Raw genomic sequence first — 22,206 nt, 5'->3', positions numbered from 1 at the left:
ATTTTGGAGCTCCCTTTCGGCTAAATCCGGCCCTGATTCTGGGACTTACTGGAAATATGTGTTTTTTTTCCCAATAATTCCTGAATATTTCTGGTGAGTGCAAGATTATACGCGTTCGTAATGGGAAACAAAACAGTCGCGAGATCCGAGTTAGTACATTGTGCGGTCGATGGGTAAATAAATCAGTTCGCGATTAAATGTGTTCGTGTTAGGACGCAGAATAGTCGCGAAATTGGTTTGGCTGTGTGATTGGACGCGCTCAAGACTTGATGGTCTGGTGACAACCACTTTTGCCTTACAACCAGGAGGCTTGAAGCATTATCTGGTTAATGAAGGATGATGGGCTTGGCGGCAATGGAAACGCTTTAGCTGGTCGGGGATGCAGCCCTGCTCCCTCATTGAGGTGGCCCTAACCGCACTTCCTGGTCAACCCAGGATGTCTGTGAGCAGATTCCCTCCATTGTTTAGGAAGAAAAAAAGGAGGTTGTGGTCAATCAGGGTCCAGAATAAAAAATGTGGCATAGACTACATCACTTTCCTTGGTGAATCCTTGAACCAACCACACAGTTTGCGGAGGGTCCGCAAATTGTCTTCCACCTGATCGATTCACCTTGCTCGCTGCGCACTCTCGCCTTCTTGCGTCGTCGGATCGCTGTCGAGAACATTTTGGCTACGTCGACATTTTACGTGTCGGCCCAGCAGTCGTCGATTTTCGTGGTGTGAAGATGGATGGTTCTCCCAAAAGCTAATGTAGCTCTGGTTTATTCGCCTCTTTATGTAGATTCACTTGAATCATAGTGTAGTTTAACCGGATCGAACGGAAAATTGTTTGATTTTCCAAGAAATTGTTTTTCAAAACTATTTCTCTTAAATTTACAAAGATTTTTCATATTTTTCGGAGTTCGAACGATTTTTTTTCTAGATTTCTACGGGAAATTTTACTGTTGCCTTCGATAGTTCTCCAGGAATCATGCTGGATATCATCCAGCAATTCTTCCAAAAATTCCAGTAGAAGTTGTTTCAGAAAATGCTCCGGAAATGTCTACAGAAATTACTTCGGAAGTGCCTTCAGAAATTCCTTCGGATGGTCCTCCAGTTCCTTTTGGATGAAGTTTCTCCGAGAATCATAACTTTATTACTACTGCGACCAGTATTTAGATCTATTGTGACTTATCCTCTTTATTATATGCCTTAATACTGTATTGATGAATCACTATGGGAGTGATCACCTTTACATTCACGCCATTTTCTCATTCAGGAATAGCATTTCGAATAGATGGAGGAATAGCTCCCATTTCTCAGGGTTCCGGAATACCCTTAGCATAGCATAGATAGCATAACTGACCGCACCATCCTGGGTTGGCTGTCGATAGAGACGTTAAATGCGCCAGAAAAAGCCTGGGACTTGAAGTTTTCGTTGAATGACCTTTTCAGCACCTGGCCAGGTCCTCGATCAGTGGGATATGGGTAAGAAGTGTTGATTAGATATCTACTTAAGAAGATGCGGAGAACTCGCACGACCTTCATATGTATCTGGAGTTGGAATTTGGATAGGTAATTATGGGATGCTTTCCATGGCGACAATGCGTAACAGAGTTCAGGAATACCCTTGTTAAGAAATTTAAGCTGTTTGTGAAAAATTGCGGCACAGTTGCATAATAAGTGTTCGAAGCTTTCACTCTCAAACTGGACTGGAAACTGGAGGAACATCGCCTAAGACCGACGATTATGGAGCTCCACAATACGCCAGGCATTGGTATATCGACGCTGTACCCAACCAGGTATCCAAGCTCTGATGAAAGGTTAGGGTCCAATAAACTGTCTGCTTGATCTACATTTTGTTAGCTGATCTGCTATTTCGTTTCCTTCTTGTTCGCAATGATCAGGAACCCAATATAGATTAACCTTATTACGAACCGAATAGGAAAAAAAAACCTTATTACGATAGGAAATTAGCAGCAGTAGCTTGAACCATTCCCATTGAATTATAAGTGTTTGACTTTAATGCCTTGAGTATTTTTGAGGTTTTGGCTTTTCAGTCTGTGGGTTTTTTAGAACAACCGTTTAAGATCTGTCCCAACGTTTCGGCAAATAGTTGTTGCCTTCATCAGGGAAAAATCATGAATCAATACTCAAACATTAGCAGTCGAACTCTCAATCTACTTTAACGCCTTCAATGCTGCTTGGCTGTCTGAACATATGCATGCATTTGATGCGCCGCCCTTTTAAAGCCTGTCCACGTTAAATCTTGGACACCCATCTTTCAAGCGATTTTTAAAATACATCAAATCACTGAGACGATCAATTTACATGGCAGCTGAATTTCTTCGCTTTATGTGACATTTTCACGTTTTAGTTGTCGTCTAAATTGAAATGGCAATACATCATTTGGACATTATCTAAGTGTCCGAAATATAACGTGGACAGGCTTTATTCAGTTCTATTTGATGCTCTGGACAAAATTTCGGTCAACGTTTAAACTCGTTGGAAGTTTATATGCAAAAATGTATGCAGAAACATCCAGAAACAGTGAATTGCAGTTGGACGGCACAATTTACTATGAAGAACTATTATACTCATTTAGATCTTGAAGATTTATACAGAATGTTATGCAGAAAACCGCGAGAAGATTAGAGTTTGCCCGGCTAAAGTTATTAGCATTTCTCTGAAGGGGTGTTGAGCATTTCATTTTTACCTTTGAATATCTTTGCCTAATAAACTCTAATCTTCTCGCAGTTTTCACAGCATAACATTCTGTATTTAATTCTACAAGAACTGAATGAGTATCATTGTTCTTGCAGCAATACGTGTAACTGAACGAAGCATACCAGGTACAAAAAAGGTTGGTTTTGGTACATAAGATTTGTGGAGGCCCGGGGCCACGCCTCCCTAATCCGGCCCTGCCCAGAATTAACCACGATTTTTAATGAACCCAAAAACTCGCTTTATTTTGCTCATTAGAATCCTCTAAATGGGGTCTTCAGTAGCCTAGCGAGCAAAGGCGTTGGATTGCCAATCCGGAGATGGCGAGTTCGATTAACGGTCCGGTCTAGGATGTTTTCGGGTTGGAAACATTCTCTACTTTCTGGGCACAGTATATCCATTTTACTTGCCACACAAGATTCATACTCATACAATGGCGGGCACAGAAAAGCTTTCAATGAATAACTGTGGAAATGCTAATAGAATACTAAGTTGAAAAGCAGGCCATGTTTCAGTTGGAATGTAGAGCCATTGAAGAAGAAGAAGAAGAAGAATCACCTGAATAATTCCGAAGTCTCAAAAATGTCATGTTTAAATAAATTTAGGAAATTTTCATAATCAATTTGATGTAAATTATCCGGATTGGAGATCTTGGATCCGGATCAATTGTGCGTCGCTCAGTGGTTTTCGTGAGGTCAGCGATTTACAACCCGGGTGAAATTTAGCACAAATCACAAACTCATCCGCAATCCGGACCGGATACATTGTTCGCGGGCCTGTTAGACGTCCCCTACCGAATGAAAATACCGTAAGTAGCTTCTGTTAATAAAGTTGTGGATTGAAGAGGATGATTTTTACCTAATTCATGGATTTTCATCAGTTTTATTTGAAATTAGCTTAACTTAGCTTAGATCGAATGACTGTACACTTCGTAGTTGCTGGTCGTGATTGGCTGAGAAACAACAAATATCCACAGGTCATCAATTGAATAGCCTTCTTGGGATTAGAAAACTATTCTCACAATAAATGCTTTGGAGTTTTATTAATTCAAGACCAATAACGATAACTGCTTAAAAGTAGTACAACACATTTTAAAATGAGTTATTAATAAAATACTATATGATCGAGATAAAATTAATATAAATGATCACAACCATACTTGGTCCGAAGTCTCTAAGTTTCCCGAAAACGGTAAGAATAGTCCCAAATAATGTAATTGCCTGTGATAACTAGTAATAATAATGACTATCCTTAATGCTGTTTATGGTTTTTGCAAATATTCGTGGAATTCACCATCACCACTAGGTGGATACATCTTGGTTTACTGAAACATAGTCAGCAGCTAAGTCGTACGAAAATTTAAAGTCCTCCGAATGCTAGAAAACACGCGCTGCCGATACAACAATGTGTTTTAAATTGAGGAAATACTATTTTTTGAGCCTCTTCAGTAAAATCAAACAATTGACAATTCTGTAGGAACGCATCACACTTCGTTCAATGGTTTTCCGACTACTTGACAAAGAAAAAGCCTATCAAAGACATTATTGTAACTCCTAACGACAAAACGCTCTCAACCAGGCTCGAATTAACCACACTTCTCATGTGCACCAAAGCGTTGTAGGTTTGTCACATTGTTCTTTTGCAAGAAACAACTAATAGGTATGAATGCTAAATTCCACAAGCCAGCACATAAAAGAGGTGCAAAATAGCCACATCAGGGTGTCTAAAAGGCACCAACTTGCCTCGAGGAAGTGTCTATGAATAGCAATGATCATCGTTCGTAACGTGAGCTCAGTGAATGCAATCCTTCGCGGTGGATGGGTGTGTTGACCTCAAAATTTTCGGTTTAGTAAAAGCGAAGCCTTTAGGTCTTTTGTCAATGGCTAATTGGGCGTTCATAACCATCTTAGCACACGGTGCGCGGAAGGTCATCGATTCAACTTTGCATTTATTCAAATAAACCAAACCAAATTGAAACGCCTAGCTTTTTCGGCATTGATAGACCATGCACACGAATCATCGATCACCAACAATGGAAAACCGCCATTCTCGATCAACGGTGGAAAATGGCACCCCAAATGATGCAACAATGCAGCAAGCGAACGGAACGGCACCCACAGCAACCTGAGCAGCTGCCGCTTGCGTCGTGCGATTCTATTCAAATAAACAGACTGCGTCTCTGTAGCATAAATTTTCACCACCTACCGCTCATGCCGAAAAGGTCCTCCACTGTGTTAGATTTCATGCACAGAATAGAATCGATATTGACCGTGAACGATTGAATTATTTGATTAAGCCATTTTCCTAATATTGCCATTGTAAATCGATAAGCATAATGTAATAATGTGCAATAATATAGCAATTGGATTAATTTGATTAAGCAATCAAAATCGTGACGAAGCAACAAGTATTGAAAAAGCAGGTTAATTCAAAAAGACTTGAAGCGCAGTAGGTAAATGATTCCAGAACGAACAAAGCTTGATATAAATCGCTTTTTTACTGATAGACGAATCCAAGTTAAAATAAGACAAAATGTAATTAAAATCTGATTGATGTATGATACGGAAAATGATCCGAACTGTATGATAGATACATTTTTGGAAAATATACAAAAATAATAGATTAGCTTCTAAATATGTACTTTAGAACTTTTTCCGTATCGTACATCAATCAAATTTAAATTACAATTTGTCTAGAATTTATTAAAAAGCATTTTAAAACTATATTTCAATGCAGTGCTGTAGGATCTGTCAAAGTTAACACCACCGTGTGTCTTCTTCTGATCTTTTCTTGAATTCGTCCATTGTACCACGCTAAAATATGTCACTCAAATTTACAATACAATATGCCCGGACTGAATACAGAAAATTAGGAAATAACTGCCACTTAGAAAATATTCGTGTTCATAGAGAAAAGTAACTAGTATTCTGAAGGACTCCATAGGACACTATAATCACATTGAATTTTTTACAACCACTACCACCCCCACCCTCTCCCGCTAAAGAAAGATTTTTTATGCAATTTTAAATTTTGTGTGTGGACCGTGGAGAATTGAAGCACCACCAGACACTATCCTGGCTTCAGACCCTATGTTTGGAATACGTAATTGAAAGGTATTCGTTGAAAGTTCGTTGAAAACTTAGTACACAATGTAACCATTACTACAAAGTTTGAAGTTTGAAGACTAAGATCTGTTGTGGGATTTGTTAGATGGCGGCTTCGAACAAATGTTTACAGCACATAAAATAGCATTTTCCTTCAATCATATCAGTTCAGGATAAAACTACCGGTCGTCCAGTACTTACTTGATATTTGATGGGCTACAGCTCTTCGATGAACCTACGCCGAATGGAGTATCCTCCTCCACTGGATCCTGGGCCAATTGCTTCCAGTCGCCCTGAATATTGTGCGCCCTCAGGTCCTCATCAAATGCAAAAAGCCATCGTGTACGCGGCCTTCCACGAAGCCTGCGGCAACTTCCGTGTTCTCTACTAAATATTATCTTCGCTTGACGTTCTTCCAGCTTACGAACAACGTGACCAGCCCACCGTAGTCTGCCGTGTTGTATAAGCTTAATAATATCCAGCCCTTTATATACCTGGTACAATTCGTGATTCATGCGACGCCGCCAGATACCGTTCTCTTGTTTACCGTCGAGCAGCACCTTACGCTCAAACACTCCGAAAGCTCTCCGATCAGCCTCCTTTAACGTCCATGTTTCATGGCCGTATAAAGCCACCGGAAGAATCAGATTAGTATACAGCGTGAGTTTTGTTTTCGTTTGCAGACTACGGGACTTAAGCTGGTTACGAAGTCCGTAATCAGCCCTATTTGCTGCTGCAATACGCCTTTTCACCTCGCGGGTAATATCATTATCGCACGTCACTAATGTTCCAAGATACACAAATTCTTCCATCACTTCAAATTTTTCACCATCCAACATCATTTCACACCGGTCGTCCAGTAATTGACAAGAAAACGAGCCACGTGCTTGTACCACCCCACAATAGGACAGCCGCATATAAAAGAGTGGCCAGAACTACCAAAAAGCCATTTTCTGTTTGGGCGTGAAAAGTGTAATGAATACACAGCTTATAACCTATATTTTTATAATCAGAACGGTTTTGATTTTTTAGATTTTTTTGGGATAGATGGTGGGCGTTCAAACCGGCCCCTTGTAGAAATGACATTTTTACGTTTTTTAGGAAGACGGACAGCTTTGCCATATTTTCGACTCAAAAGTAACATATTTATATATCGTTACAAAGCTCTTGAACAGATCTACACAATAGGCTTGTGTAATAATAGCTCCTTCCCGAATTTAGTTTTTAGTGGTTTTGTAAAACCATATTTTATGCAATATTTAACGAACAAAACAGTTTCGTACCCCGCAGTAAAACATCATGCACTACACTTTTGGCCTCTTAAGCTTTAAGGACCATGTATAAAATTCTGCCCAAATGCACCATTTTATGAGAAACATGAATTTGAAAAATTATCCTTTTTTGCCTTTCTCGTATACTAAGTATACGTAGAAGCTATATGATCGCTCCAAAAACATTAAAAGGAAAGCCCAAACACCCATACCGATCGACTCAGCTCATCAAATTGAGGTGATGTCTGAGTGTACGTGTGTGTGTAAGCAAAAAAGATTTTAACTCTTTTTTAGGCACTTAGTCTAAACCGATTAACTCGCAACAAGTTTCATTCGTCAGAGAATGTTGTTTCATTGTTCCCTGTTGAAAATATGCTGGATCGGACTATGGGCTCGAAAGTTATGACCAAAATATATTTTCTTATAATGCACGAGAAAGACAACATTACCGCTAGGGGTGTTAATCAGGTTCAGACAAACTACTTTTTTTAATTTCATCTGAGTTACTCAATAATAATAGGAAATTCAGTACCACGATGCACTTCAATAGAATTTGGCGACGAACACAATTTGCGTAACATTTTGAGGGAGGAGGGTTATGTCATAACGTTGCGCCTAATTCAAGAAAACAATCATCTTTCATACAAAAAACGTTACGCAGTGAGAAGGAAAGTTGGTTCAAAATTTCCAATTTTGACATTACTAAATAATAGAAGTGAATTATAGATTTAATCATTAATCTATAATTAACTTCTATATAGTCACGTATTAGATGAATACTGTGTTGAATAACTCCTCGCCGCGTTAACTTTTATAATTATAAAAGAAATCTTAACAAAGTTTCAAATAAATGAAATTCTATTTTGTTGATGTCACAATATTACGCTAATTGAATCTACTCTATCTTCCTTGTTAGTTTAAGAAGTTCTGCTCAGTGAATTTTTAACACCAGAACCTAATAGTGATGTTTGAAAATTTTAGGCAATCTGTGTTGCGAGCCAGCCAAGAGCTGAAAGCCTCCTTAATAAAGATACAAAAAAAATCTGTGTTGCGTTAATTTGTCTTCGACTTGAATATACTGTTAAAGTCTACATACGATCATTAGTGTTTTATCCAGCATCAAACGGGCTTATTTCAAAGTGACCAAATTCCGTTGGTTATGATTAATATGACAAAAATCGATACTATGCCGAAAATTGGTCCCATACCCCATTGAAGGCTCAGAAAAAATATTTTTCTGGTCTATATATGTTTTTATGATGAATACCACCATTTATTGCAGAATTCATAATTTTGGCCAAAAATACCTCCTTTTTTCTATTGTGGCATTTCTATCTGCCTAGCCGCCAGCTCGACTCTTCTAATGAACGCCAAGTCTGATTCATTTGGATGTTGTGCCATGAGGGCAAGCTTTCTGCGTTGGAGCATGACATCGGAAGTGGAAGCGAAATATCTTTGGAGACGAAACATGGCATTGGCATATGGATGAGTTTCTTCGTTGGGAGCATCGTCGGACGACTTCGTTGCTCGAAATACTTCGAGAAGCTTTTGGCCGGCTTTTACTTTGAACACAACGAATTGTGTTGCCTCGTCGTCAATCCCCGCCAATGCTAACGAGTTCGTTAAGAGATCGTGCCACGCATCAAAATCAACTCTTGTAATATCTTCACTCTCAATGCTGGGTTTGCATTCCGGTACACTGATTGAGGAAACGGACATCTGGTTCATCGAAGAGACAAACCGAGATAGTTCCATCGTACCTTCGTTCTGACGTCCAGTTTGTTGCTTTGTGCTGCTTGGTCCCAGATCACTCCTCAAATCAATACTGTTGACTTCTTCGTTTTCGCTCCTACCCGAAGACAAATTCGATTGAAGCGAACGGATTGTTTCCTGGGCTTTTGCTAGCTCTTCAGTTAAATGAGCGTTGCTGAAATTTGCCTTTGATAGCTCTTGCTGTGTCTAATTTTGTCTTCTTTTTCTTCCTGAAATAGAAATATAGTTTTGCTGTGACTGACAATCCAGACAACATATATTGCTACATAAATCGATTGCGAAACCTTCTTTCAATATTAATTACTTGTTAGATTTCTTTTTCTTATCGTCTTGCATTAATATTACAGGCTCATAATCTTTCTGATATAGGCTTATCTTTTCTTTTTTTTGCCAATCCTCTCCATTTTAGTTTCCTTCATTGGCTTACCTCTGTTTTTTGCCAATCCTGTCTGTCTTTGACCTGGTTTATCTCCTTTTTTTTACCAGATGTCTAAAATGGCTTACCATTTATTTTTCTCATTCCCGATCATGAAAGGCTTCATTCAATTGTTTTGCCTTGGTTATTCTGACTTATCTCCTCTTTTTTGCCAGACAATATTGACTTATCTCATGTTTTGTCAACTTTCTCTTCGCTCATATTTCATTTTTTTTTGCTTGGTTATCGCAAACGACTCGACTTTTCCGTACATTTCAGTTTCTTTGCTTCGCATTGGAAAAGCTATTACTTACCTTGGGGGAGCTGTGACCACGCCAATGTCGTAGCTCATGGGTTCCATCTTTAAGAATTCTCCCAACAGTCGGCACTGAAAACTCGAGACTCCAACTTCACGTGTTTTCACCTCGAACATCGTTTACCGAATCAGCAAAAATCTGCTCTTGCAACTCAAGCTGCTCACACCGGAAGCATTCCTTCCCTTTCTAGCAATCCTGTCGTATCATCATCCCACCGAAAACGTTCTTTCCTTTTCTTGCAAACATGTTATGTTCTCAAGCCGAGTCAAACGAATTCTCTATTCTCACTCTCCCTCTCTCCCTTTATTCGTAGCTTCGGTCGCCCAGAATTTCCGTTTATCAAATGCTTCCATCAAATATGCGTTTCACATTCGCTTAGACTTTGCGTTTCATACTGTTATTTCGAATTAGTAAACCTGGCGTTTTTAAAGATTAATCATTTCTCAGAATTTGAATATATTGTTCATGCTCATTGTATATCCTACACCCAGGAAAACTTTATCGACATATAGAGGTGACTTCAATTCGTCTAGACTAAGTCTAAGGCGAGAAGTCGTATCGAATATCCCTCAATCCCAAAACTGAGAATATCCTACTGCAAATGTACGCATAAATTGATATGAAACGTTTTCCGTTGTCCTTTTACGAACACAATATCACAAGTCAGTCAAAAAGCCGCATGGTGCGGTTTGGCTGAATCGCGACCATTTGAAAACAAATCTCGCTTAACTTTTCAAAAAGGACCTAAGTAACATTTTTTCATGAATTAATTTGAATAAGCGCAAGCAACAGAACAACATGAAAGCTTTTGAGTGCAGTACTCAAATTAATTCATGGAAAAAATGTTACTTAGGCCCTTATGAACTTCCCCAGAAAATTCTTCAAGTTATTCCATAATATTTATATGGAAACTAGTCGACCCGGCAGACGTTGTCCTGCATAGTAGGCGAAAATTCCCATGCGAAATTCCCATACGAATCCGTCGGGCACGATAACCATCATACCCTGCTGAAGGAATGAAGAGAATCCATCGAGCCGTTTTCGAGTTATGCGGATACGATCACAGACCATTTCTTTTTAGTTAGGCCGATACAAATATTTAAAATCTATTTTGTCTCCCCCCCCTCGGATTTTTTTTGCCAAAAAAATTATATTTTGAGGGAACAACAAAATAAAATTCGGATAATTTTGAGGATTTTCAATACATTCTTTAACAAATCTGAGAAGTTTTTTGATTTTTTTCATTTTAATATTTATTTTTTATAGCAGACCCGACAAACTATGTTTCGCCTAAAATTGATTTATTCTCTGATTAGTTCTCGAGTTATGCAAAAATATATGCTTCATTTGTATGGGAGCCCCCCTATTCAGAAGGAGGAAGGGTTTCAAACCCCCACAGAAACATATCTTCCCTTCCAAAACCTCCATATGCCAGATTTGGTTCCATTTGCTTGATGAATACTCGAGTTATGAGAAAATTAGTATGGGAGCCCCCTTTCCGAAGAGGGTAGGGGTCTCGAACCACCTTAAGAACCTTCCCCGGCCCCGAAATCCTCTGCATACACATATTCACGTCGATCGGTTCAGTTGTTTCCGAGTCTATAAGGTTCAGACAGACAGAAATTCATTTTTATGTGTATAGAAGAAGATTATGCCCCCCTTGACCTTTCCGGGACCAGTAGGGCAAAAGGTTAATTAAATAATTTTAACGGCCTTATATAGAAATAGATTATTTTCAGATTTTCCACAGGAATTACAATTTTTATATCTGTTTTGAACTCCCAAGAGGAGCTCCTTGGATTTACTGAGGAAAATTGTTTGGAAGAGTTTTCACGGGAAGCTGTTCCAAATTTCGGAAATATACACGGATAGTTCCTATTGAGTTTCTGTGGAGTATTCTTTGAATGTTTGTGACACTTAGTTTATTATCCTTTATTAGAGTGATTTTTCGCAGGGATAAGTTCATCATTAGACTAATAGTTTGGCCTGGTCAACTTTGAAACAACGGAAAATGCTCGGAATTTTTAAGGTTTTTTTTTTTGGATTTCTGCAGAAAATTTTGGATACGAAATTCTTGGGAAATTCCATTGACCGAAAGCGACAAGCGGGCAAACTGGTAATTTGACCGAAAAGCCGTTGCCCTAACAGGTCGTTTGGCCGGAACGATTGTTGGTCGAAAATGCCGTTTAGCCGAAATGGATTTTGACAGAATGGGCCAAAAATGTCATTTGGTCCAACGGGTCATACGGCCAAATGTAAATGACTGAACGGGTAATATTGTCAAAAATGGCCACTCGTTTAACTAACTGGCCTTTTTGTCAATTGACCGTTGAACAAAATTCCGTAGTCTCTCTACTTTTAAGTCGATACTGGCTTTTAGACCAGAAGACATCCAGTCAAGTACCATTTAGCAAAACTAAACGTTTAACGGAAGCTGTTATCAGGTCAAAACTGGTTTGACCGAAAATGTAGTTTGACCAAAAACGACGTACAGCGAAACAAAAATATTTGGCCGGGCTTGTAAAAAGTTGTTCGGTAAGAATTCTCAGATAACCAGAATGCTTACATAATAGAATTGTTTTTCTGTTATGCGATGCCTTTACGCACAAATTCAATCGTATACCAGTCGCGAAAACGCGTACAAAAGTGGAGGCGATAATGTATATTTCCTATCCGACGTTGCACGGTAGTGTATGCGATGTGCACAATTTTTAAGCGAGTTTGTTTGTTATACATTGCGATATAGTTTGTGATAATAAGCTCTGTTTGACAGACAACTCGATTTCATTTGAGTTTGTTTGCAGAAATATGCGATGTCAACAAATGAAACTGGAATAAACTCGTAAAATAGCCTACTGTGCAGTAAAATTTATAAATAAACTGATGATCTTTGCACCACAATGCGATTTTGATGAAATTTGGATCGGTAAACGATCCTCCTTAGCCGTGCGGTAAGACGCGCGGCTACAAAGCAAGACCATGCTAAGGGTGGCTGGGTTCGATTCCCGGTCCGGTCTAGGCAATTTTCGGATTGGAAATTGTCTCGACTTCACTGGGCATAAAAGTATCATCGTGTGTTAGTCTCATGATATACGAATGCAAAAATGGTAACTTGGCTTAGAAACCTCGCAGTTAATAACGGTGGAAGTGCTTAATGAGCACTAAGCTGCGAGGCGGCTCTGTCCCAGTGTGAGGATGTATAGCCATTAAGAAGAAGAAGAAACGATTTTAAACGTGTATTCTTATGCGATGTGGGGTCGTCTGGGTAGTCAATTGGCAGAAAGAGCCATTTGGCCCGTAAATGTCCTTTCTGCAACCTCCTTTGAAAAGTGTCGTATCATTTTGTTATCATTTTGCCAAAAAGGCGTTTAGCCGATTAGGTAATTTGACAGAAAATGTCGTTTGGACGTGAGGGTTGTTTTGCAGAAAAGACATTTCCGGGCCAAATGACCATTCCTATCAAACGGCCTTTTCGGTCAAATAATCTGATGATTTTTTCAGCTGTATGTCGCTTTCAGTCAAACCATTTTCGACCTGATTACAGTTTCCTTAAATTCAGCTTAATGGGATTTGCTTTAAAGGCCAGTATCGACTTTAGGTCACTCCTGGCAGAATCCAAGTTTCAAAGTGCTCGCGTTTTCGGGGGCACACAACTCGATACGGAGGCGGCGGACAACTGTCATTTTCGTTGATTCAGCTTTGCTGCGTCGCAGCATGCGTGAAAAAATAAAAATGACAGTTGTGCGTTGCTTCCGTATCGAGTGGTGTGCCCCCGAAAATGCGAGCACTTTGAAACTTGGATTCTGTCAGGAGCAGGATTGTTAACGTTAATTAACGATTAACGCCATTCCGTTAATTCGTTAACGTTAATTTCAACGACTAACGAATTTTTCGTTAATCTTCATAAAGCGTTAATCAACGATAACGTTAACGCTCTCCGTTAATTCAACGTTAACGGCTGCGTTATTTTTCACGTTAAAGAATCGTCGAAATCCATTTTTTAACTGTAACTTTTGCAGATGTTGTTCTTTTATTGGCAAGAGCTTTTGTTCGTCAATATATGTACAATTTAGACATAAAGCGTTTTGATATGCAAAAAAAAAAATACAAATAAATTTAAGCTCATAGAAATAAAATTTGATTTCCAATAATATAACAATATGCCGCAGCTACCATTACTCGCCTGTTTTCATTAATCAGATGAGGGTAATATGACATAAGATAACAATATATTTCATAAGGGACTTGATCAAATTAGATTAAGGACATAGTTGGAAGAGTACCACGATAGCAGTCAAGATGGCACCGGACCCTCCACGGGTCAACTCCACACCTCCAACACCCCTCTCCCACCAGCATTCGAATGCTTTGAACATCATCGAACAAAAGTTTAATATTCAAAATACTAACCTGTTCACAGCATATTTATTCACTTCCCGTGTTAATGAACATGTTTATCCAAAGAGTCCTATGTATTTCGGCTCGAATTATATCATAAATCAGCAGTTTCGTGCCAATTTAATAGCCGTTCGCAATTTAATGGGTTTATCACAGCACTTCACTTCTTCTCAAAGGGCATTGAAAGAATCAAGTTTTCGCTCACTTCTCCGCACATGAGCAGTCCGAAATGCTGATGGAATGCAAATTAAACATCACTTTTCGAAATCAGTCACTTGCTTAAACCGAAAACTTAATATGAACTACTATTTTTACCCAAAAAAAAACGATTAAAAACTGACCGCGGAGTGAATGTAAACACCAGCACCGGCAGCAGCAAACTAATAATTAGGGTGGTTCAAAAAATAATTTTGCTACGCCACGGTCAGTGGATTATGATTTATAATTTGGGTGTCATCCGATGGTTTGGGTTGGTTTGAATATGGGCTTATCGTGCACAGGTCGTTTCAGGTTTGTATGACAGTTGATATGACGAGGTTGAACGAACATTTTTCTAATTGTGGCACTCCGTCATTGGGCGCTGGCGAGGGGGGAGACCATATGACTGGATGAAATATTCAAGAGCTTCAACTTCATAGACAATGCATATTCAATTGTCGTTCCAATAGTTGGGACTGGGAATCGATTTTAAGCGAGGTTGCGAATCTTTAGCATGATCATTAGTCTTCTCAGAAGGCTTCAGTAAAACGTGCAATTCAACAAAATACCCAGAATTTGTCTGTGATATCTATCGCACCAGGGCAGATACTTCTAGTCTAGTCTAGTCTACACAATCGCGCAAGGGCAAATGCTTCATACAAAAGTGTGACATGGGGTGAGTGGGGTATAAAATACTATTTTTGCGTTACGTAAACAATGGATCTTTCCTGCGGTGCGGTTTTCGTTGAGTGAAGTCTCAGGAAAGTTGCTTTCAGCTATGTGGGTTCTCTTTTCGCCAGCGTTTGGAAAGGAGGTACTGTAGCCAGTGTAATAAAGGTTTAGTTTCCCATACTAGTTTTCATATAAACTTGAACCGACTTGTGCTCAACAAGTTTTTGTTCAAATCGGTTTTTGGAGGACACTGGAGTATGGGACGGAATCGATTGAGCGTGGTGGTGCTTTGGTCGTTTTTTGAACCACCCTACTAATATTCTTTGTTTTTTATAAATACGACACCAATACTACTACAGTATATGACAATTTTATTGTACCAATACTTTCAAAGCTTTGTTTTGGTACTCAACCCACCTTCACCTTAAACACATAATATTAATAACTCATAAACCCGAATTCTGTATTCAATGAAAAATGTAGGCATCATCATGAAACGAAATGCCCGCTGAAAGATTATTTTCGCTTAGTACCTATTCTTTAAGAATGGTATAAACTGACACACTTTGTTCGAATTAATGTATTTCGCAGAACTGTAATACTGAATATAAAATATTTATTTCCCACAGTTGTCAATTCTGGTACCTATCCATGTATGCATCTTACACCGGCACCCTGCACCCGCTGTTTTTGATGACCACATATTGAATGACCTTCTGAAGACGTACAGGTCGTCATCTTATTAGCTCCAATTGCAAATTGGTTTTCGATGACAAAACTTGATCTGGATTGAATGGAAATATTAATAAGGCTGTCATTGCATTTTTTTGGTGGTGAACTATGATTAATAATGAAAAATCTATTATGACCCATGGAAACCGCGTTGGCTTAGAAAAGGGTCTGATTGTTTATTGGGCAGGACCTAAGGAGAAAAATTAACGAGCAGATTATCGATGTCCGTTGACGTTGATTCAACGCATCCCGTTAACGTTAACGTTACAATCCAAGTAGTTCAACGGAACGACGTTGACGTTGAACTAAGAGAAAATTAACGACAACGGCGTTAATCGTTGATTAACGTTAACAACCCTGTCAGGAGTGACCTTAAAAAGTAGAGAGATTACGAAATTTCGGTCATTATACCAAACGGATGGATATTTTTGACTAAATTTCAGTTATTGACATTTGACAGTATGACCTGTTGTGCCAAACAATACTTTCGGCGTAATAGCCCATTCTGTCAAACGACCATTTCGACCATACGGCATTTTCGGGCTGATGACGTTTTCGGTCAAACGATCATTTCGGCCAAACGACCTGTTAGGGCGAACGACTTCGGCCGTATGTTGCTTTCAGCCAATGGAATTTTCCAAGAATTTCTTATGGGCAATACACTAGTCGCTCGATAACTGCAACATGTTTTGTTTTGTGATTGTAAGATGCAATAGAAATGCACCTGATTGTGCAGTGCTATACAGCTATCATCGACTTTGAAATCGTTTTGAAGTTCAGATGTCCGATAACTGCAAAACTGATGTAACTTTCGAATTGCAGTTAAAAGCATTGTAGTCAAATGACTTCCAGTTATCGAACGTCTACTGTGCAAAGAAGTTCCTGTAGAAATAAAAAAAAATGCGAACTATTTTCCCGTAAAATCCAAAGATTTTTTATTGAAATCTACATTTTGAACAATCCTTCGCACAAAATTCTAAATAAGATTCTCTTAAACGTTCCGGAGAACTTCTCATGAAGAGTCTCCCGTGGAAATTCTTAAGAATTTACTATTTTATCGTTGGCCATGTCAAACTAGCCGTCTTAATTATTTAAGACTGAGGAAGCCAACGTTAAAACACCCATTCTACCAGCCGCAATCTCCTACCCTAATTAACCATAGTGTGAATTTTTGAATAAGCCACAACGGAATCATCAAGCGCACAACTCATGTAAAAACAAAAATGGTCCACCCTGAAAAGTGATCCGATTAATCGCCAGTAGGAAGTTACCAATTGGATAACTTTTCAGCGTAGTGCGTAGTTTGGTTCTCTAGAACAGCGGTTCTCAACCTTTTTCGTGAGAGGTACCCCTTTGAACTTTTGCATAAATTGAGGTACCCCCTATGTTTTCATGCTTTAAATGAAAATAATCGTAAATATATGAAAAATGGACCTGAAAACTAACGGAATAGCTCTCCATAAACTTTTCTGAAATTTTCATTTTCCGTGAAACTTCCCAATTCAAATTAAGGCCATATATCGAGCTTCCTACAGAACTTTTTTGACTATTGAAGTCTTCCTCCTTCAATAGAAGGGAGGCTTCCTAGCCTCTCGAAAGCAGGATTCCGTGCCTCTACCGATAGAACCTTCCGAGCGTCTTAAAAGTAGGCTTCCAAGCCTCTTGAAAGAAGGTTTTCCAGCCACTTAAAAGGAGGCTTCCGAGCCTCTTGAAAGACCTTACGAACCTTTATATGGAAGGCTTCCTAGCCACTTGAAAGAAGACTTCTGAGTATTTTGAAAGGACGCTTCTGAGCCTCTTAAAAAAACACATCGAGCCTCTTTAAAATAGACTTTCGAGGCTTTTGAGCCTCTTGAGAGGGGGCTTTTGAGCCGCTTAAAAGGAGGCTTTCGAGCCTTTTGGAAGGAGGCTTTCGAGCCTTTTTAAAAGAGCCGAGTAGCACATTTGTCTTACATGAGTTTCTGTAACTCATATACGACCAAATAGAGTCACATAAGTGCTACTGCAACTAAACCAGTAAGATTTGTGATCTTCCTAGGCTTTAAAAAAAAGGCTTCCAAGCCACTTAAAAGGAGGCTTCGAAGTATCTTGAATGGACGCTTCCAAGCCTCTTGGGAAAATAGTTCCGAGCCTCTTAAAAAAGGCTTCGAGCCTTTTGAAATGAGGCTTCCGAGCCTCTTGGAAAAAGCCTTCCAAGCCTGTTTAAAAGAGCCTTCAGAGCCTTTTGGATGAAAGGATGCTTCCAAACCACTTAAATAGAGATTTCTGAGCCTCTTGAAAAAACGCTATCGGGTCACTTAAAATAAGGCTTCTGAGTATCTGGAATGGAAGCTTCTGAAGCTTTCGAGAGCACGGCTTCAAGCCTTTTGAAAGAAGAATTCCGAGCCTTTTTAAGGGAGGGCTTTCGAGCCTCTTGAAAGTAGGCTTTCGAGCATTTTGAAAGTAAGCTTCTGAGCCTTTTAAAATGAGGGTTTCGAGGCTATTGAAAAATACCATCCAAGGAGGCTTTTAAAAGGAAAAATGATAAAAAAGAAAGTTTATAGAAAAAAAACTTTAAAAAAAGCTTTCGGGCCTCTTGAAAGAAAGTTTCCTTTTGAACCTCTTAAAATGAGGCTTCCGAACCTTTTGAAAGAAGGCCTCCGATCCTTTTGAAAGCAGTCCTCCGAGCTCTGCTTTGAAGGAGAGTTCCGATAAGCTTAGAAGAATGCTTTCAAGTCTCCTGCAACGAAACAGCTGAGCTTTTTCGGGAAAAAGCCTTCATGTCTCTCAAATGGAGGCTGAAGGCTCTATATTTTAGTTAAGAAGCATATTCTTAACATATTTATTCAAAATTCTGTTTTGATCAAGTAGATTGCATAGAAGATTTTTTAAATTTGTTCATTGGAGGTTTTATCTTTTTGATTTGTCCCTCAGCCCAGGATTCAATAGACTATGATTTACTAATCACCATGCATATTATGTGCAAAACAAATTTTTGAAATAAAAAATACAAAATTATCAAAACTTTATCTATAAAGTGTTGATTACAATTAAAATTATCCGCCATTATGCATTTTTGTCCGAGGTACCCCCAGGGTCCGGCGAAGGTACCCCCAGGGGTACATGTACCCCAGGTTGAGAACCGCTGCTCTAGAAATTTGCCCCAGAAAATTACGCTAGTGAATTTATTGAACACTGCCCCTATTCGCACAAGAGTCCCATTTAAATTTTCTACAATTTGAGTAGTTTTCCGTTCAATTTTCCAAACTCGATTTACATGGAGAAATTAAGAAACAATTTTTTATTAAACAAGAAACAGTTTTAAGCTAATTTCTGAATGAAAATCAAAATCGTAAAAGATTGACATGGGATGCGAATCTAACCAGTATAGTAACCTTAACATCCTGTAGACTCGGAACCGACAAGTCGTTTCTTGCCTGGACTCCCCGATATCACGGTTAATAGCAATACTCCAAGCCTGACTCTAAGTAATTCCCAAGGACATAAAAGATAGCTATCTTCAACCAATGTCCGTAACGTCAATCTAAATGAAACAAACACTGGTAATTATTGGCAATGAAACATTCAACTACCACTCTTCGTACACTTGAGTGTAAAGTAAAGATAGTAAAGATACACAGCTTGGACCTCTACTATAGATTGCCAAAGTACACTTAGCGTACATTAGTATGCAAACGAAAACTACAAGAAGAGCTCTTCCGCCGCGTAGCATCGATTTTCTGAATCCCGAAGGCGGAAAAGTAACAATAGTCAAGCAGCTTGTCGCGAAAAAAAAGCACCCACCTACCTCCCGGTCTTGCTGGAAAACTCCGGCAGCAGCAACACCAAAACGTTCACCGTTCAGCCCACGACTAGTCAGTTGAGGCTCGGATCTCCTTCGAAACGGTTGTCTTTTTTCTTTCCACCTTCAAAGTGCGCGCGCTGGAAAACTTCACGGAATTTTACCCACCCAGTGTTGAGCAGAAATTCAAAAGATTGCAACACACGTCTTTTTTCGGTGCAGTCAAGCAGTCAGCTAGTGCGTTGCGGTGTTACGAAAAAAGAACCCATGAATTGTTAAACTCATTCAAGACGATTTACTACGTGACTTATAAAAGGTTTATTTTTCGCAACAATTAGTGTGATCGAAATGAGTGGTGATGTGCACTGTGAAGAGGAAATTTAACGGATAATTCGAATTTTGCCGAACGGGCTCCTTTATCTCAAGCGACCAACAACGTCCAGTTGAAAGTGAAGAAAATGACCAAACTGCAAGCGCGGGATGTTGCTGCAGTTTGAAGAGAGTGAAAATAAGGTGGAAAATCAGTCGACCGCGTCCGTTTTTCTATGTGATGAAGATTTGATTATTGCCTTCTAAGATTGGGCATGTAATAGTTACATACTCACGAAAATAAAAACACAGCCGCGCAGTGGACAGTTAAACCGTGCCAGTCGGAATCGAAGATTTATAGCCATTTAGGAGGAAAATTTGGCGCGGGCTCCGAATTGGAACTAATTGACGGGTGGTCCCAGCTGCGATAGGGGCATACATGTCTGAAGAAGGTCCACGAAGCAGCAACCGAATAGAGGTGCGATAACCGGTGCGTCGAACACTGACTAAAGCAGGTGATGCAGGTCCGAAGAAAATTTGGCGATTAGTCGTTCGATAGATTGAAGTGAAAGTGATTTCCTCTCACTCTGTGATGGTGGATAGATCCACCCGATTGAAGATCGGCCGAAAGGAAATTACAGGCATCAATGATCGAACGTGTGTTATGCAAAATTGGCACATGCACTACTAAAAATCGAAGAGTTCAATGAATTTGTGTGGATCTAGGGGTCGATGGCCGTTCAAATGGAATAATTTTAACTTTTCAACTAGAATGTTTGAATAGCGATATGATTCATGCATATTCAGGATATGGAAAAAATAGATTTGTGGTCACGAATTGTTTTGTAGCTTGAGAAATTACTCGCATAGTGGAATCATTTTACTAATATGATCCTCATCCTTTTATTCTAATCACAGTTTAGTCGTAATAAACAGGAGCAGTGGACAATTTTGTTGATATATTTCATTTAGAATCATTGTTAAAAATTAAACATGCACCTAATTTTCAATAACTTTAATGTAAAGTCTGAGATGAACAATTTCATAATTCACCATGTTTAATAAGCAATTCAAACGGATTCAGGATTGGGGCTCCAGTAGCCTTGCGAGCAAAGGCGTAGAATTGCCGATCCGGAGATTAAGAGTTCGATTCTCGGTCCGGTCTAGGATGTTTTCGGGTGGGAAGTAACCACTTTTTGATCATTACTGAAACCTGGCTTGCGACATGTCAAACTTCATAATTTTGCAAAACAAGCTCGCCGGAATGTGTTATGAGGGTAGCGCCCCGAAATGTGACCATAATGACCAAATACCTTTAGCACAAATTTCTATTGACTTGTTTTGCCAAATAGTAAAGTTTGATACGTTGCATGCCAGGTTTCAGTAATGATCAAAAAGTGGTCACTTCCCCCAGGGATTCAGCATTGCAGATCATTTCGGGATGTAACCAGATGGTCCAAATATCCTCAGAACACATTCCTACGGACTTGTTTTGCAAAACCATGAAGTTTGATACGTTGCAAGACAGGTTTCAGAATTGATCAAAAATTGGCCACTTCCCCCCAGGGAACCAGCATTCCAGGGCATCCCGGAATGTGACCAGATGAACCAAATACCCTCAGAACGCATTCCGCCGAGCTTTTTTGCAAAATCAGACTTGATCAGGCAGTGGCCATTTTTCCGAACCAGGGTTACCCCAGTACTCCCATAAATATCTCCGGAACCATACCCATTTTCAAAACGATGACCAATTTCCCTGAAACTATGGGAATTTTGTGATCGATTTCAGAAAACAGAACCAAATTCCAATGCAAGACTGCTGAGAATCATCATTTTGAAAATTTAGTTTTACTTGAAATTGGGGGTCTGGTACGTAAGTGTTGGTCGTTTTATGGATGTTTTGGCTTTTGTTGACCTGTTTTTTGAAAATAATTTAAATTAAAAATGAGAAAATAAGAAAAAGAGGTTCAACTTGTTTTTGTAATTTATAACAGCCTCATGTCGATCTTTTGTACAGGAAATTAAGTAAAACTTACTTGAACGGTCGAAAAAGCTGTGTTGCCTCACAAGGTGTGGAGGAAACTGTGTTGTTCACTTTTTAGTCCTCAATAGCATGATCTCAGAAACACGTCAAAGACACAAAAATAAAATTAGTTGTTGTGAGATGAAAATAATACATAGTTCTGCTAGAAACTTTTTAGTCGTGCAGTGTTGGAAACTGTTCACTTTTTTGTTTCCAACACTGTATATAGGATATGCAAACTCATTTATATATAGAGAAGATAACACCTTCCTACATAACTGATTCTAAACCAGAAAACCTTCCTGATACCATTGTTAGGCAGTCCTACCTTCAGCAATTGTGGGAAACTTCAGGATTTCTGAGATACTCCACCACCAGCAATTCCTTCTGCAAAACTTTTGGAGAATTGCTCTCCCAAGAATTTGAAGAATCTTTCCTACAAGAATTCTGGCGAGATCTTCCTTTAAGAATTCCGGGGAATTGCTCTCTACTGACTCTTTCCTCTACCTT

At 39.2% G+C, this 22,206-nt stretch overlaps 2 protein-coding genes across 8 annotated transcripts in view; one reads left to right on the top strand and one right to left on the bottom strand.

The window, feature by feature from the left end:
- Positions 1-22,206, bottom strand: part of LOC134226852 (L-threonine 3-dehydrogenase, mitochondrial-like) — a 174,879-nt gene that overhangs the window by 96,766 nt on the left and 55,907 nt on the right. The gene's annotated exons all lie outside the window — the stretch shown is intronic.
- LOC134226849 (protein artichoke) overlaps positions 19,415-22,206 on the top strand; it is a 57,422-nt gene continuing 54,630 nt past the window's right edge. Inside the window, exons 1-2 of one of the 7 annotated variants that reach the window (XM_062707890.1) lie at positions 19,415-19,680; positions 19,791-20,197. The gene's annotated coding sequence lies outside the window, so the exon portion shown is untranslated. Of the gene's footprint in view, positions 20,198-22,206 lie in introns of all 7 variants that reach the window. The other 6 variants (XM_062707891.1, XM_062707889.1, XM_062707888.1 and 3 more) reach the window with 6 other exon arrangements.

Source organism: Armigeres subalbatus, chromosome 3 (assembly GCF_024139115.2).
Source record: "Armigeres subalbatus isolate Guangzhou_Male chromosome 3, GZ_Asu_2, whole genome shotgun sequence".
Taxonomy (NCBI): domain Eukaryota; kingdom Metazoa; phylum Arthropoda; class Insecta; order Diptera; family Culicidae; genus Armigeres; species Armigeres subalbatus.
The sequence above is the reverse complement of the archived record's forward strand: the minus strand, read 5'-3'. Positions and strand labels throughout refer to the sequence as shown.